Source organism: Ornithorhynchus anatinus, chromosome 4, assembly GCF_004115215.2.
Source record: "Ornithorhynchus anatinus isolate Pmale09 chromosome 4, mOrnAna1.pri.v4, whole genome shotgun sequence".
NCBI lineage: Eukaryota > Metazoa > Chordata > Mammalia > Monotremata > Ornithorhynchidae > Ornithorhynchus > Ornithorhynchus anatinus.
Genome location: NC_041731.1, coordinates 12,957,318 through 12,974,161, shown reverse-complemented (window position 1 = coordinate 12,974,161; position 16,844 = coordinate 12,957,318). Strand labels below are relative to the sequence as shown.

Here is a 16,844-nt window from a genome sequence, read left to right as displayed (position 1 = left end):
AATGAGTCTAAAGAGACCAGGAAAGCAGAATATTTTTCTGCCTGAAAGTTCTCCAGACTTAATGGAAAAATGCCCCACTCACAGTCAGGGCAGAAAAAGTAATAAGAAATTAAGTTACTGAGAAGCAGAATGGCCTAGTGGATAGAGCATGGGCCTGGAAGCCAGAAGGACCTGGGCTCTAATCCTTGCTCTGCCACTTGTCTGCTGTGTGACCTAGGGCAAATCACTTCACTTCTCTGTGCTTCAGTTACCTCATCTGTAAAATAGGGATTAAGATTGTAAATCCCACGTGGAACAGGGAATGTGTCCAACCTGATAGCCTTCTATCTAGCCCAGTGCTTAGAATAGTGCTTGGCACAGAGTAAGCGCTTAACAAATACCATCATTTTTATTTTTAAATTGGCTAAACTAGACCTCCACAGAGCTTTGGAACATGAATGAGAATGCTGCCACAATGAACATTAGGCCAGGTCACTAGGAAGAAAAGAAAATAAACAAAACACTGGTTTTCAGTGAAAGGAAGTTAGATGGTCTTTAATGAGTTCACTGTTTATGTACACAGCCTTAAATTATATTACAGCCTGTCTCCGTCTAGACTATGAGCTCGTTATGGGCAGGGAACATGTTTGCTAATTCTGTTGCACTGCACTTCCTAAGTACTTAGTCACCTCTCAGGGTTGTACCTGGAGAGTTTCGAGTACTCTACCAGCCCCGGCTACGGGAGGAAAAGTCAAGCAGAGGCCTACCCATTCCTTTCCTAGCTTGGCCAGTGGCTAGCAAGTGGAAGGCAATCTGCCATAAGTCAAGGCTCACCCATTCTGGACAGCAGAGGCACGGGAGAGAGTCGAGGGTGGAAACTCAAGTTTACTGCGCAGGAGGAGGCAATGGTAAACCGCTTCCATGTTTTTACCAAGAAAACTCTATGGATCCGCTACCAGAACGATTGTAGATGGAGAGCGGGGCGCTCTGGGAGAGATTTGCCCGTGAGGTGTCGCTGTGGGTCGGCATAAGACAAGTGCTTAGTACAGTGCTCTGCACATAGTAAGTGCTCAATAAAAATCACTGCTTAATTTTTGTATTTATGCCCTGAAGTAAACCTTCCCTTGCCAGCAACCTCTGTACAAAGTGTCTCCTATGTCTGGTTGTTCTTTTCATGACTGGTTCCTCTTCCTGCAGACTGTAAACTCCTTGCGGGCAGGGATTACATCTACCAAATCTATTGCATTGTTCTTACACCAAAGTACTTATTAAAGTACTCTACATACAGGAAGTATTCAATTAATACCACTGACATCATCACACACCCAAGAGTTTTTTGTTTTATTTGGCTTGGCCCCCCTGCACGATCTCTAAACAGACTTTGTGCTCGCTCAACTGTGAGCCCCATGTGAGACAGGGATTGTGTCCAACCTGATTTTCTTAGATCCTCCCCACTGCTTAATTCAGTGCTTGCCATATCAGAAGCACTTAAAAATACCAGAATGATAATACTACTACTACTAATCTTCTTTCTCCTCTGTAAAGAGAGTTCCTTACTGTATAATTTATGAAAGAGCCACTGCCTCTCCCTTGGAGTATGGTGCATTGACTGATGTTTCCATTATTATTTTGGTATATTAATATAATAATAATATCATTATTATTATGATCACTATCAGCCCTAGAAAATCAACTCAACATTTTTTCAGGTGTTTTCCTCCTTCTTCCTGTCTCTCCTCCATTTTCCCTCCCTTTGAACATCGAAAAAACAGCAGAGCTGGGATTAGAACCCATGTCCTCTGACTCCCAAGCCCATGATCTCTCCACTAAGCCACACTGCTTCCCTTGTACTTTCCCAAGTGCTTACTACAGTGCTTTGCATACAGTAAGCACTCAATTAATACCATTGATTGACTGATGCAAGGGAATCATGTATCAATAAAGGAATCATAAATACAAAAGGGAGAACATGCAGAAGCCTACCTAAACTCCACATATAATGGCACTGCTTCTGCTTTCACAAGTGTCTGTTTCTCTCCGCAGCATCAGCTAGCATCAAAATGTGCAAGAAGTCATTTCTCTCTGATCTTAGTTGACTTTTTAGTAAGTTACTGGAATGCGGAGCCTTTGTTCAACCCACTTTCTTTATGGAAATATGCAAAAAAAGGTCCCTCTGCTCAAGCTTGTTGAGCTAATTGGTAACATTCAAATAGCTCTCTTTCAAAGCATTTGGTAAATGGAGTTAAGGGAAAGATTCCTTCACTACTGTGTTTGCTTTTACATTGTTTCACGCAGAGCAACTTTGTGGGAAAAAAACAGATTCTTGAAAATGAACGACAGGATGTAAAGACATAATGTTTCAGGTCTTCATACTTCAATTCTATGATGTTTCATTTGAAAAATACATTACTCTCCCGCCCTTCCTCTTTCATTCTTTTCCTTGTTTTTCATCAATAAAAACTCTGAAAACTGTCTGCAAATATGGAAACAATTTCGGTTCTCCAAACAACCTGGAGATTGTGCCCCTAAAATCTCAATCTGTAGGCTCATTAGTAAGGTAGTTCCAAATAAATTAAATTTGTGTATATTGGCAGAGGAAGAAATTTATACCACCCTTGGCAATAACTCCTTTGAATCTTTCTTCCCAGACACTTTATAAACATGAACATCTCATTCTGCCTCTATGTAGGTATGGGTTATTATTTTCCTTGTCCAAACTATGAAACCCAAAGAGGTTGTCAGCTAAAGGTGAATATGTATACAAACACTGCAAGTTTTATGTTAACACATGTCACTTCAAATTAATTTCAACGTGGAACACTTTATAGCACTCAGATTCTGGGGAAAAAAAGATATTCTGAAATGCAAATTACAATCTATATTAGAGACCAAAAATATATTCATTTCTGATTTGTACACTTCCAGGAATGGTGATAAAAAAGGCACAATTGCAGTTAATAAATTGTGCACTGTGTGGATTGAGAAGCAGCAGGTGAAAACCAAAGGATGATTTAAATGCTTCCACTCAGACAACACACTCTCTGAGATGGGCATAATCAGGGGTAACTTCACCTCCAGTTACATTTTCTACTGAAGATGGCAACCTTGGTTACTCTTTCAGAAACCAGCTAATTGGCTGATAAATTGCTTCTGTCACATTCTTTAAAGAGGTTGCTGCTTTTAAATCCTGGGCTGATGATACTCATCTTCCTCTGAGTTTTATGAATCAAAATATAATGCCCAGACAGAGCTTGCTTAAGAAACATTGAAAAAACTCCAATATTGTAACATCAATTTTGGTCATGTTGCAATTTCTTTGGTACTGCAACAATGCAATATTCATTGTGAAAGAAGTTGACAATAAACCTCTAAGTTTATTAAATATGTTTTCAGAACAGCAGCATTTGGTGTGATTTTAATGTTTGCTAAAATATACCAGGAAAATTGCAACACATCTTGAAACTTGAAAAACACCGAATGTTGATTATGAGCTTTCCTTTTTTAAAGCATCTATCCACACGTTAAATTTTCAAAGGCTCTATATAACAACTTGAACTACTGCTTCATCCTTTAGGTTATTAAGGGTTCAGCCAGACCAAACTAGTAATTTTAAAGTAATTAATGTATATCTGGATGGCCAGAAAAAGTGCCAAGTAATGTCACTCTCAACTATACTACCTTTATGACAACATGAATTTGGATAAAATGTGGTTCCAGGAAAAATCATGGGGGAAAAAAATCACTCTTTGTACCTGGATTCCAAAAAATCAATCATTCAATCAACCAGTTATTTGTATTTATTGAGTGTTTACTGTGTGCAGAGTTCTGTACTAAGTGTTTGGAAGAGTACAGTGTAACAGAGTTGACAGACACATTCCCTGACTAAAATGACCTTACACACCTCAATGATCCCAAACTGTACTTTCTACAGAAATCTTTTAAAATTCCAATTGGTCTGTGCTGTCATGTAGGCCAAGGACTGGGTTGAGGTTCAAGACTGCTGTGTTGAATTGTGTGCCGCAATTATTATTATCCTACCCCAATCCTCACAGCATTTATAATAATGATGGTATTTGTTAAGCACTTACTATGTGCCAAGCACTGTTCTAAGTGCTGATAATAATAATAACGTACATATCGTTATGCTCTGATGCCTCTTCTATCTGAAATTTATTAGCAATAATGATAATAATAATTGTGATATTTAAGTGCTTACTATGTGCCGGGCACAGTACTAAATTTCGGGGTAGATATAAGGTAATTGGGTTGGACACAGTTCCTGTCCCCCATAAGGTTCACAGTCTTAATCCCCATTTTACAGATGAGGTAACTCTAACTTCTAGACCATGCTACTTCTTTTTGATCTATCTTTAAATCCACCTGTAGGACCACTGGGTTGACAGGACAGTATCTCCTCAGTGAGTTCCTGTTCCTTCTCCTTAGTTTCCTGCCGCTCTTGACCGGAGCCTTGTTAACCATACCCTAGACTAAAATCTCAAGCTTTTACACCAAACCCCAACATTCTTTGGCAACAGTACAGAAGGTTAAGCAAGAAAACAAGGAGCATGTAGCATCCAAATGATTTCAGATTAGTGTAACTGAATTAACAGTACTTTATGGTACGTTGTGATTCCTGACTTTCTTAGTTTGACTTTCTTCTTAGAATACTCTGGGTAGAAACAACATCTTCAAAACAGAGTTCAGGTTTCTTCCATACTAACTAAAAAAAAAAGTTATAATGAATACTTTCTACCTTAATATTAGCTTCACATATTTTATTATGGAAACCTCCACACATGTAAATTAGGTCTAATTGGACTGACTTGTCAATTTATTATTCTCCAATTACATACAAAATACAGTTCCTCCATGAGATAAATGTTTGCGATGGAATTCAGACAGTGCTCATTTGCATATTCAAATTAGTGCCTTATGAATCTTAAACTTATTAGGAAATTAACACCATTTTAATCTCCTAAAATGAGGCATCTTATTCTTTCATTATATCCAGGTTTGATAAGGGTGATTTTTTTTTAAACAGTTGAGATCAAGTTATCTAAACAAGTTTTTCAGTTTAACAGCTTTTCTCCTGACTCTTTTATGCTGTGCTTATTTAGCATGGAACTCCTTTCCTCTCATCAGGCTGACCACAGCTCTCCTGACATTCATTCACTCATTCAACCATATTTATTGAGCACTTACTGTACACAGCACTGTACGAAGTGCTTGGAAAGTATAATTTGGGAACTAATGGCAACATTGAAATCCCTTCTAAAATTTCACCTCCCCCAACAAGGCTTCCCCAATTGCTTTCCCAGCAACCTGAGGTTTATCATCCCTTCAGCCAACCCTGGCAATTAGGGACTTATTTACACTCTCCTAAACAGTCAGGGATATCTAGAGAAGCAGCAGGGCGCGGTAGAAAGAACAAGTGCGTGGGAGTCAGAGGTCATGGGTTCTGATCCTGGCTCAGCCATGTGTCTGCTGTGTGACCTTGGGCAAGTTGCTTACCTTCTCTGTGCCTCAGTTACCTCATCTGTCATATGGGGATCAAGATTGTGAGCCCCAAGAGAGACATGGATCGGGTCCAACCTGATTACCTTGTATCTACCTCAGCACTTTGAACAGTGCTTGGCACATAGTAAGTGCTTAACAAGTACCACAATTATCATTATTATCTGTGATCTCAAATATTTCTTCCACTGACTCAAATGAAGCAGGGTGGCCCACTGGAGAAAACATACGACTGAGAGGCAGAAGGACCTGGGTTCTAATCTCAGCTCCATCACTTGTCTGTCACTTCATTTCTCTGGGCCTCGGATATATTCAGCATCCACAGTGCTAAACAGAATAACAACCAGGAAAGGATAGATACGTTGGCCAATGTATCAGCTAACCAGCAGAATCACATCAGCATTGTGGATACAAACATGGTTACAAACACATTTACAAATTCTTCTGAATTCCATTAGAAAGAATGAAGCAAATTTAGCTTAGTTTATCAATCAATTAATAGTACTTTATTGAGGGCTTACTGTGTGCAAGAGCTCTTTACAAAGCACTTGAAAGAACACAAAAGAGTTGGCAGACATGATCCATGCCTACAAGGAGTTTACAGTCTAGAAGTGAGACAAATATTAATATAAAAGATGGATATGTCCATAAGTGCCTTGGGGCTGATTGGTGGGGTTAATATCGAAAGTTTAAAGATTACAAGTCCAAGTGCAGGGCAAAACCTAAGGGAAAGAGAGTGGGAGGAAAAGAGGGCTTAATGTGGGAAGGCCTCTTGGAGGAGATATGGTTTTAATAAGGCTTTGATGGTGGGGAGAAGTAGGGATAGGTTGTAAATTGAGGGAGTGGGAGGTTCCATGTCGGAGAGAGAGGATGTGGGCAAGGGGCTGGTGGTACAATATCTGAGATCGAGGTAGAGTGACTAAGTTCACATTAGAGGAATGAAATATGTGGGCTGGGGGGTAGTAGGAAATCAGAGGTATGGTAAGGAGGGGGCAAGCCCATTGAGTGCCAACAGTAAGGAGTTTCTCTTTGATTTTTACTTACTTTTCCTAATGACACTCTAGACTGTAAGCTCCTTGTGGGCAGGGTCTGCATCTACCAATTCTGTTATATTGGACTTTCCCCAAACACTTAGTTCAGTGCTCTGCACCCAGTATCACTCAATATATACCCCTGATTGATTGACACTGTCCCACTATTCTCTCTAGCACATTTTAGCCATAATAAATACTTCTGGATATGGCAGGCTATGAGTTGCCACCACATAGTTAAATGGCTGTCCCTAAATGTAGCCATTATTTTTGAAAACTCTTTCTCCAATTCCATATTGTCCTCAAAGTGAAACTTCAGTCTAGTTCACTGAACTCATCATCAATCTAAAGCTTTCAGGCCAGATCTTCCAACTCTAACTTTCTAATGGAATCATCACAGTGTTCTACAATTTCATTTCTGATTTGGCCCCTAGACCTTCTAAAGAATGAACAGGAATCTAAGTATCAATGTTCCAGAGAAGCTTGACAAACCAAATCATCCTGAAAGAGGGTGATGATCCAGGAACTGATATTCCTGATGGCCAAACAAAAAGATCTTCACTGCATTTCTGAAAACATCTGTTTCCCTAATTGTGTTTTCTAGCAATCCTCTTCCTTAAATCACTCAGATAATAGATGATATTGTAAGTGTCACATCAAGTTATCACAGTTACACATCATTCTGCATTTCACAGTGTGACTGATAAGAACTGGTATTTCCCAAAACAATGAATGACACAGTACTGTTAAAAAAGGATGCACCATAGAATTCCTTTGAAAACTTCACTTACTTCACTGAGCTACTTTAAAAAAAAAAGTTTGGAAATTTATTTTTATTAAAACACTTCTTTCAAATTGTGATTTCCATCAAATGCAGTACTTGATCTAGGATGTTTGTTGATAATTTTCAGCTCCTTTAATTCCTCCTATGAAATTGTTTGACCAAGCTATAATTTTGATCTTTTCAATGGATTCACTTCACTTTGCAGATTGATATTTCCTTTCCCTGCTAGCAAAATCTATGTGTTTATAATTGCTCTTTAAATCTCATAAACCAAAATAACATATGGCTGTTTACAAAGACCTAATTACCACATTTACCTAAATATGCTTTCACGCTTCTTAAAGCATTAAAATTAAAATGCAAAATTATGGGTATAAGAGAATTAAGGGGAAACAATTTCAACCAAACTGCCTGCAGACATCTGATTCCCCTTTCTATCTCATCTCTTTTCAGCCCTTTCTCAGTTGAAGAATACTGTGAATAAGGATGGTACGGTAGATCTCTTAGACTTTTAAACTGTAAATAAGTCATTTTCAACTAAGAGACAAGTAAATCGATCTATCATTTCTTAAGCACTTATTGTCAATTGTATTCATTGAGTGCATACTGTGTGCAGAGCACTCCCAGCAGTGGCATGGGAGAGAGTGGAGGATGGAGACTCAATTTACTGCTTGGAAGAAGGCAATGGTAAACCACTTCCATATTTTGACCAAGAAAACTCTATGGATACACTACCAGAATGATTGCAGGTGGAGATGGTGTGTTCTGGGAGAGATGCGTCCACAGAGTCGCTCTGAATCGGAGATGACTTGACAACATAAGACAAGACAAACTAGCATCTTCAAACAGTAAAAGCAGCAGCTAAAATCCAAAAGATTTCTCTCCTTCTCTTTCTGAATAAAAATCATTCATATATTTCTATATGTACATAGTTGACTAATGATATATGTATATATGCACACATATAAAATATAATTACAGCAAAATTATAAGTTTCAGGATGCCTGGATTCCTGTTTCTTTGCCTCGATTTTTCGGCACACACACTGACTTGCTCTGCTTCATTAATAATGTTGGTATTTGTTAAGCGCTTACTATGTGCAGAGCACTGTTCTAAGCACTGGGGTAGATACAGAGTAATCAGGTTGTCCCACGTGAGGCTCACAATCTTAATCCCCATTTTGCAGATGAGGTAACTGAGGCACAGAGAAGTGAAGTGACTTGCCCACAGTCACACAGCTGACAAGTGGCAGAGCTGGGATTCAAACCCATGACCTCTGACTCCCAATCCCGTGCTCTTTCCATTGAGCCACGCTGCTTCTCATTATGGATGATGAGCCCTCTGTGGTCACCGCGGGGAAAGGGAGAAGGGGAGCAGATGGGCACAGTATGGAAAAGAGAGCTTTGGGTTGGTGCTGACAAGAACAATCATCCCATGGGTCCTCTGGACCACTCAGGGGTTGGGCCTTTCTGGGAGAGAGCAGCCATGGAATGCTCAGCACACAGTAAGCACTCAATAAATATAACTGAATGAAATACAATTCAATGAATGCTGCCAGCAGTGGAGAAGAGGAAAGATGGCAGAGGAAACATGAAACTAGGAAGGTGGGAGAAAGAGGAAGAGAGATCAGCTAAGCAAAACAGGATATATAGGGAGAGGACCACCAGAGGAAAAATGGTTCACTGTGGGCAAAGGATGTGTCTACAAATTCTGTTCTACTTTACTCTCCCAAGTGCTTAGTACAGTGTTCCTGAACAAAGTTAAGTCCTCGATAAATACTGTTGATTAGAAAGATGTGCTAGGGAGAGGGTGAAAGGCAGAGGAGGGTTAGGGTTCAAAGAGGGGAGAAACCTCTCATTTATTCATTCAATATTTATTGAGCACTTAATAAGTAACTTGTTCTAAGTGCTTGGGACAGTACAATATAAAAATAAAGGGACACATTCCCTGCCCAGATGAGCTTACAGTCCTCATTGACTTGGCACACTGAAACATTTGGAAATGTGGGGGGAAAGTCATGCCATATCTAGCAACTCTGCTGTATTGTAATAATAATAATAATAATGTTGGTATTTGTTAAGCGCTTACTATGTGCAGAACACTGTTCTAAGCGCTGGGGTAGACTCAGGGGAATCAGGTTATCCCACGTGGGGCCCCATTTTACAGATGAGGTAACTGAGGCACAGAGAAGTGAAGTGACTTGCCCAAGGTCACACAGCAGACAAGTGGCAGAGCTGGGATTCAAACACATGACCTCTGACTCCAAAGCCCGGGCTTTTTCCACTTAGCCACGCTGCCTTTTCCAAGTGCTTAGTCCAGAGCTCTGTACACAGTAAATCCTTAAGAAATACCTTTGATTGATATGGATATATACTAAGACTTTCATTTCTAGACTTTCTTGGTTTAATCAATGGTTGGCCTTTAGATGTTCACTGCTGCATGCAATTTCACTCTAAATGCCAAAGGAGTGGCTTATGTCATATTTTGAACCACAGCATTTTGTATTAAGGGGTTTGATTTGGACATCAAATGCAATTCTAAGGAATGCAGAGTGGAAGTGCAGATTTGAAAAATTCATTCGTCTCATTTACTGAAATTACCGTTAAAATGTTTAAGGTCGTGGATCTGTTGGAAAACCCTAAAAGCACTAGAGAGAGGTTGGTATCCAAAAACGTTCCCTTGCTCTATCAAGGGAAATGAGATTCAGTGTGACTGGCAGAAGCAACAATTCTCAGTTTGAACAGTGGCAAAAAAAAAGATAATACTCCAAAGGGCATAGGGGAGGCCATTTCACTTGAATGTCATGCTCAGCTCAATATTACCTGTCCTGACTGTGATAATACTTTAATAATTACCGAAAATGCTGGCAGATAAATATGAAGGACAGCTTGAATTATTTCCTGGAGACCACATTCAGGTAAACACTCAAAAATCACATTGAGAAAGAAAGACAGAATTCATAACTCCCCTGAAATGAATCAACATTGCAAGCTTTTAAGAGAATTAAATGATCATTTTTGTTCTCAAAAAGATTTGCCGGTAGGGAAAATATCCCCTAAATTGAGGAACAATAATCAGCTGTGACTTATATGTGATTAGTTTCCTACACAGATTCAGGGCTACCAAAGAAGACATTTTTAGAAAATTACCTGGATCTTCTATTTTAAAATGTAATTTAAACATATTTTCCTTCTCTGTCTCCCCTAATTCTCTATCATAGTTTCAAAAAAAATCAGGAATGTATTTGGGATTTCAATTTATTTATATGGATGAGCCTATATAAAATTGCCTAGTAAACTATCCAAATTCTTGCCAAAAGAATAAAAATTCTCTTTTTAAGGAGACTCTCAAATATCCTATCTTTTCATTGCCTAAAGGCCAAAATATTTTCAAAGAAAAACTCTAGCAATAGCAGTTGGCAAATTAAGTGATTTGTAAATCTTATTTAAGCTGCAATTTTCTTGCAACCAAAACAAAGAACAAAAAGCTCTCCAAGGAAAGGTGAGACGATAAATGCTTCTGTTTTGTATTCACCGAGTGCTGGGCCCTGCTTTCCAAAGCTCCTGCAAAGAACAGTTTGCGTCTTTCCACCGAGCACAGGGAAATACCATCAAAATCTCTTTCCCCTACACTACAGCTGAAACGGCACCGTTATTCTGAATTGGAAAAAGTGGCTTGTCCAGCTAGAAAGAAGAAAAGTGGGGGGACAGCCTATGGATAAGTGGGTTTCCACTAGATTGTAAACTCCTCGAAGGCAGGGATTGTATCTACTATGGTACTCCCCCAAACACTAAATGCAGTGTTCTACATAGAGTAAGCAGTCAAAAAGTCCAGTTGATTCACTGAGTGTGGTCGACATCTATCTATGTTTGTGGATATTTATGTAGATAGGTGAACTGCATAGCTATCAAGGCTTCTAAAACCAGTACTATGTCACTTGTTATACATTTTCCTTGGCTGTTGTATATCACCATTCAAAATTACTCTCAGAAATCAAATTTTTATTCCTCTAGTAGGCCAAAATTTTTTTTCATTAAACTTATTAAAGCTGTTTGTTTGATGCCCATTATTAAGTTCTGAAAGGGAGCAGGCAACCTTTTGGAGAAACTTGAGCCAGGAAGGGAAAAAGAAAGCCTTAAAAATGAAATGTACCAATGTTGAAAAGGTAATTTTCAACTCATTTCTATTTTGCAAGTCATAAAGAAGAGTTAGTCTGCAATCAGTGTTTACTGAATTTCTTAAGCTCCTCTGATATTTCACAAAGCTACAATAAATTTTTGTTAGCTTTAAACAATTTAAACCAACTATTGCCACCTACAGTACTTTCTGTCACTGATGCATATAACTAGCCACCAGGCAAAAAGAAGAGCAAAGCACTTCTTAAAAATGCACAAATTTTCAAAACCATTCTAAATACTGCGGTAAAATTAGTTTATAGTCAATCTGGGTTAAAGACACAATCCAACTCTGGGCAGCAGTGCAGAATTCTGGTCCCCCTAACATGTGGAATCGATCAGTCAGTGGTACTTATTAGCGCTAACTCTGTGCAGGGCACTGTACTAAGCACATGGGAGAGTACAACAGAATTGGTAGACACATTACCTGTCCACGATGAATATATGTGCTCTGAGACTGAAAGAGGGGTGACTACCAAGTGCTAAAATGGTAGAAATCCAATGCATAGACGGCACAGAGGAAGATGGAGTCAGAGAAAGAGGGCTTAAGCAGGGAAGGCCTCTTGGAGGAAATGTGTCCTTAAAAAGGCTTTGAAGGTGGGGAGATAGTGATCTGTAATATATGGAGAGGGAGGGAGTTCCAGGCCAGAGGGCAGATGTGGGAAAGGGGTCGGTGGCAAAATAGAATGCAGATGAATAATTATAATGCATTTGTTAATCATTTACTTCATGGGGGGTGGGAAGGGGGAGGAGTAACAGATATGAAAATAATAATAATTATTATAATTATGGTATTTGTTAAGCGCTTACTATATGCCATTATTAGAAGTCTAATAATGCCAGGCATTATTCTACGAGCTGGGGTGCATAACAGAAATTCAGGGTGGACACGGTCCCTGTCCCATGTAGGGCTTGCAATCTTGATCCCCATTTTACAGATAAGGTAACTGCGGCCCAAAGAGGTGAAGTGATTTGCCCAAGGTCACACAGCAGACAAGTGGTGGAGTCAGGATTAGAACCCATCACCTTCTGAATCCCGGGCCCCTGGCTCTTACGGATGAAAGTTCTGTGGGGCTGAGGGGAAGTCGGAGTGGGTGGTGTCATGTGTGTAACCCAGCACCAGGTCACTCTTTCCATTCCTCGTCTTTCCTTCTTTCACCCCTGCTCTACCCCAGTGGGCCGCCCAGCCAGAAGTCTAATTACATGCTGAGGTAGTTTGGCCCTTATGGTTAACCAGGCAGTTAATCAGGTAGAGCTGGAAATGGCCATCAATTTCGGTTGCTTCATTGATTCCACATCTTTGCACTGTTTGCCTTCTCCATTAAATTTTTATAATTTAATTTTCATCTCCGTTGATTCCCATAATATATACACGGTTTACCAATACACTGTTGGACCAAACACTGCTGGCTGATTTTTGGTCCAAGCACAAGGGAAAAATGGAAATTTAGAAAACATTGTATTGGAGGAACCAATTGACTTTTGATTCCACAGAAGAACCGTGCAGCTAAGTAGAAACCCACTCTTATGAAGAGAAGAACCAATTGACAAGAGACCACAGAAGTGAAACATACCACCCTGAAGGATAAAGGAAATAATTCAGACAGAATCCAGATGAACTGGGAAAATATCTATGAAAGTTGAGTAGAGGAGAAAATGTAGTTGCTTAAACTATCATTGCTGTAAGCATTTTTTAAATAAAACAAAAATATTTTAAAACATATATTGTTACACTTTGGATTTTAGCTTTCCACTGTCATAGCAAAGGCTAAATCCCAGACAATGAGGTGCTAGAATGCTATCTGGTTCACCACTATCAAAGCAGTCCTAATCACAACACAACTTCTCTGCCTGGGACATTCATAGAATTGCATTATAGCAAACTGAAAGAACATGGTCAGAAATTAACACTTGCAAAACGTAATGCAGCAAAACTTCAAATGATATGACAGCAGTACACTGTTGAAAACAGCAGCATAGAGTTATGGCATATGTGCTTAGTACAGTGTTCTACACACAGTACACAATCAACTACCATTGACTGTTGGAGTGACGACTGGAATACAGGCTTCAGAAAGACTGGACTACCATCATCATTATCACCAACAGCATTTATTGACCACCCACTGATTGAAGAGAACTATAATCTGTGCCTGAGAAACACTCAATAAAAGCAAGACATAAACCCGGCCCTAGAGAAACTTACATGCATTCAAATGGAAGAGAAAAGAAGGCACGAATGGGAAGCGGCATGGCCTCATGGATAGAACACGGGCCTGGGAGTCTTAGGATCTATTCCCAGCTCCACCATTTGTCTGCTCGGTGACCTTGGGCAAGTCACCTCACTTCTCTGTGCTTCAGTTACCTCATCTGTAAAATAGAGATTAAGACCTTGAGCCCCATGTGGGACATGGACTGTGTCCAGCCTGATTAGCTTGTATCTACCCTAGAGCTTGATTTAGAGCCTGGAAAATAATAATAATTAATTAAAGGGAGGACTGTATTTGTACCTACTGCTGAGATTTGAACAATGCAAATACAGTCCAATCTGTGAGATTATCTAGCTCTGGGGTGCTCAAGACTCCCCACTTCAGTTTCAGTTGTTACAGTGGGACTTGGCTTTACTGGGTCTTCTCAGAGGATTCTGGACCTAATTGCTTCTTTAAGGCTAGCGGGAAGCTAATAAAGAGAAGGGCTGACAAAACTGAGCCAGTTGACAGAAATAATGATGGAACTGGTAATAATAAGGGAAAGGAGAAGCTGAAGGACCACACTGAGAATGATGAGACGGGTAACTGTTGGCAAGAATCAGAGGGAAGACCAGAAATGTTAGAGATTTTTCTGATAATAAATTGCCCTTGAAAAGAACCCAATCCAAAGGTCTCCTGTGTATCCTCCTTATTTCTGATTCTGTTCCTCAAAGCACTTGGTAATAATAAATTAGATGAAGTTCTGTGATAAAACAGGAAATTATCACAGGCATGATATGTTCAGCAATTGTTTACACCCAGCCTCGGACACTAGAATGATTCCTCTGATTTATTGAGGCTTGCCCAGAACTGAAGGTCATTTTGCAAATTTTGGCTTTTCACTACACATTCTGGAAAACTGAAACAAACCAAACACAATGATCGACATCCTTTATATGTTACCCAAGAAGACAAAAATAACTCTTAGAGTAAACAAGTGGAGATAAATATTTTGGGGAAAATATAATAGGCATTATGTTACCTTTCTATTTTAAAATGCAACAGACTCTTACCTCCCCAAATGGACAGAATCTGAAAAAGACGTAGGGGATAGAGTCTACCATTTTGAAGCGAAAAAATGGAACAAGCATATGAATGCAAATGAATGAGTGCTGCTGGTAAAAGAAGGCAGATTCAAGAGCATCTTAGAAATGGGTGTAGTTCTGCTGCAAGGCAAATGCCCACTATGGAATTCTGTGCCTTCCTCCTCTACATTTTACTCGGAATCAAAGGATACAGGTCCCTTTCTGCCTTCTGAATAGAGTTCTAATATCCACAATCTGGACTCAAAAGCCTATCCACTGCTTTCTCTGGACTGACACTATTTAGTCTGTATTGGTCTAAGTTCCCATGTCACTTAATGCTTTTATTTAATTAGAAATGTTGGGCCAGTGTCTTAAGAGCTGGGATACTTCACTGAAGTCATCACCTGGGATACGGTGAATTTCAGGGTGACTAGGAAAGAAATTGAAGGACTTTAAATTGAGAAAAATCAGGGAACCAAAAAAAAAAATACAAAGCAAAGACTTTAATAATAAGCAGAACCTCTGGGTCACCCTCCTAAATTCATTATTTTGAGTAATAACCACCCAACACTTCAGGGTTGTGTAAACTACACTAAATGTTTTAGGAAACTAAACATTTCAGGAAGTGGTAGAGGATTTTGCAGACTTCCTACGCTCAATTTTGGTGGTAGGGAAGTACCTATGATAGACTTATCGCAGACCAGTCACCAGACAAAGCAGAAGACCCCCTAATTAATTCCTAATCAAGGCACCATATTATGCGTTGTGTGCAAAACACTGTATGAAGCGCTTGGAAAAGTACAATGTAACAGAGTAGCTAGATATTCCCTGATGGGGTTTTAAGTGCTTTGTATGTGCCAAGCCCTATACTAGATATGACATAATGCTGTGGCCAGGGAATGTCTTTGCTTATTGCTATATTGTACTCTCTCATGTGCTTAGTATAGTGCTTTGTAGATAGCAAGTGTTCAATACATAGGACTGAATGAGTGAATGAACATAAGCATATCAGATGCAGTCCCTGTCCCACATGGAGCTCACAGTCTGAGAGGGATACAATTCGCCTCAGGGAATGTTTTATGACACAAAAGAGCTTATCAAGAAACATAAGAGAAGCAGCATGGCCTAGTGGAATGAGCAAGGGCCTGGGAGTCAGAGAACATGGGTTCTAATCCCAGCTCTGCCAAATGCTTGTTGTGTAACCTTGGACAAGTCACAAATTACTCTGCGAGCCCACTGCGGGACAGGGACTGTGTCCCAACTAATTCACTTGCATCTACCCCAGCGCTTAGAACAGGGTTTGACACATAGTAAGTGCTTAACAAATATTTAAAAAAAAACCCAAAACGGCTAGTGAAGGTTCCGGGATCCATTGGGCAGCTGTATGCTTGCATAATAATGCTACTATGTGCCAGGCACTGTACTAAGCACTGGGGTGGATACAAGCATATCAAATTGAACACAGTCCCTGTCCCATGTGGGGTTCACAGTCTCAATTCCCATCTTACAGATAAGATACCTGAGGCACAAAGTAAACAGGCACACAGGCACACAGTTATCTGTGTAAGGCACAGTGCAAAGTGACTTACCCAAGGTCACACAGCAGACAAGTGGTAGAGCTGGGATTAGAACCCATGACCTTCTAACTCCCAGGTCTGTGCTCTATCCACTATGCCATGCTGATCTTTGTTCTACTTTGCAGGCAGGGTCCTGGCCTGGGGTAGACTGGTTCTGCATTTTGAAAACTCCTGAAGGAGGAGGAAAGTTAGTTCCATTGATTCATCTCAGACGATTGGCTGATAATGATAAAACGTAATATTCACTCAGCACTTCCTATGTGCTATGCACTATCCTAAGCACTGGGATAGATACAAGATAATCAGGTTGGACATAGTCCCCACACAGAGCTCACCATGTAAAGAGAGAGGGAGAATGGGCATTTGATCTCCATTTTACTGAAGAGGAAACAGACACAGAGAAGTTGAGTGACTTGCCCAATGCCACAGAGCAGACAAGTGGTGAAGTGAGGATTAGCATTCAGGTCCCCTGACTCCCAGGCCTGTGATCTTTCCACGAGGCCTTTTGTG

At 39.9% G+C, this 16,844-nt stretch overlaps 1 protein-coding gene and 1 non-coding gene across 2 annotated transcripts in view; one reads left to right on the top strand and one right to left on the bottom strand.

Moving 5' to 3' along the window:
• CNTNAP2 (contactin associated protein 2) overlaps positions 1-16,844 on the bottom strand; it is a 1,271,576-nt gene that overhangs the window by 382,858 nt on the left and 871,874 nt on the right. The gene's annotated exons all lie outside the window — the stretch shown is intronic.
• Positions 666-803, top strand: LOC114811593. The gene has a single exon (XR_003759289.1). It is a non-coding gene; the product is annotated as a small nucleolar RNA SNORA7 (small nucleolar RNA).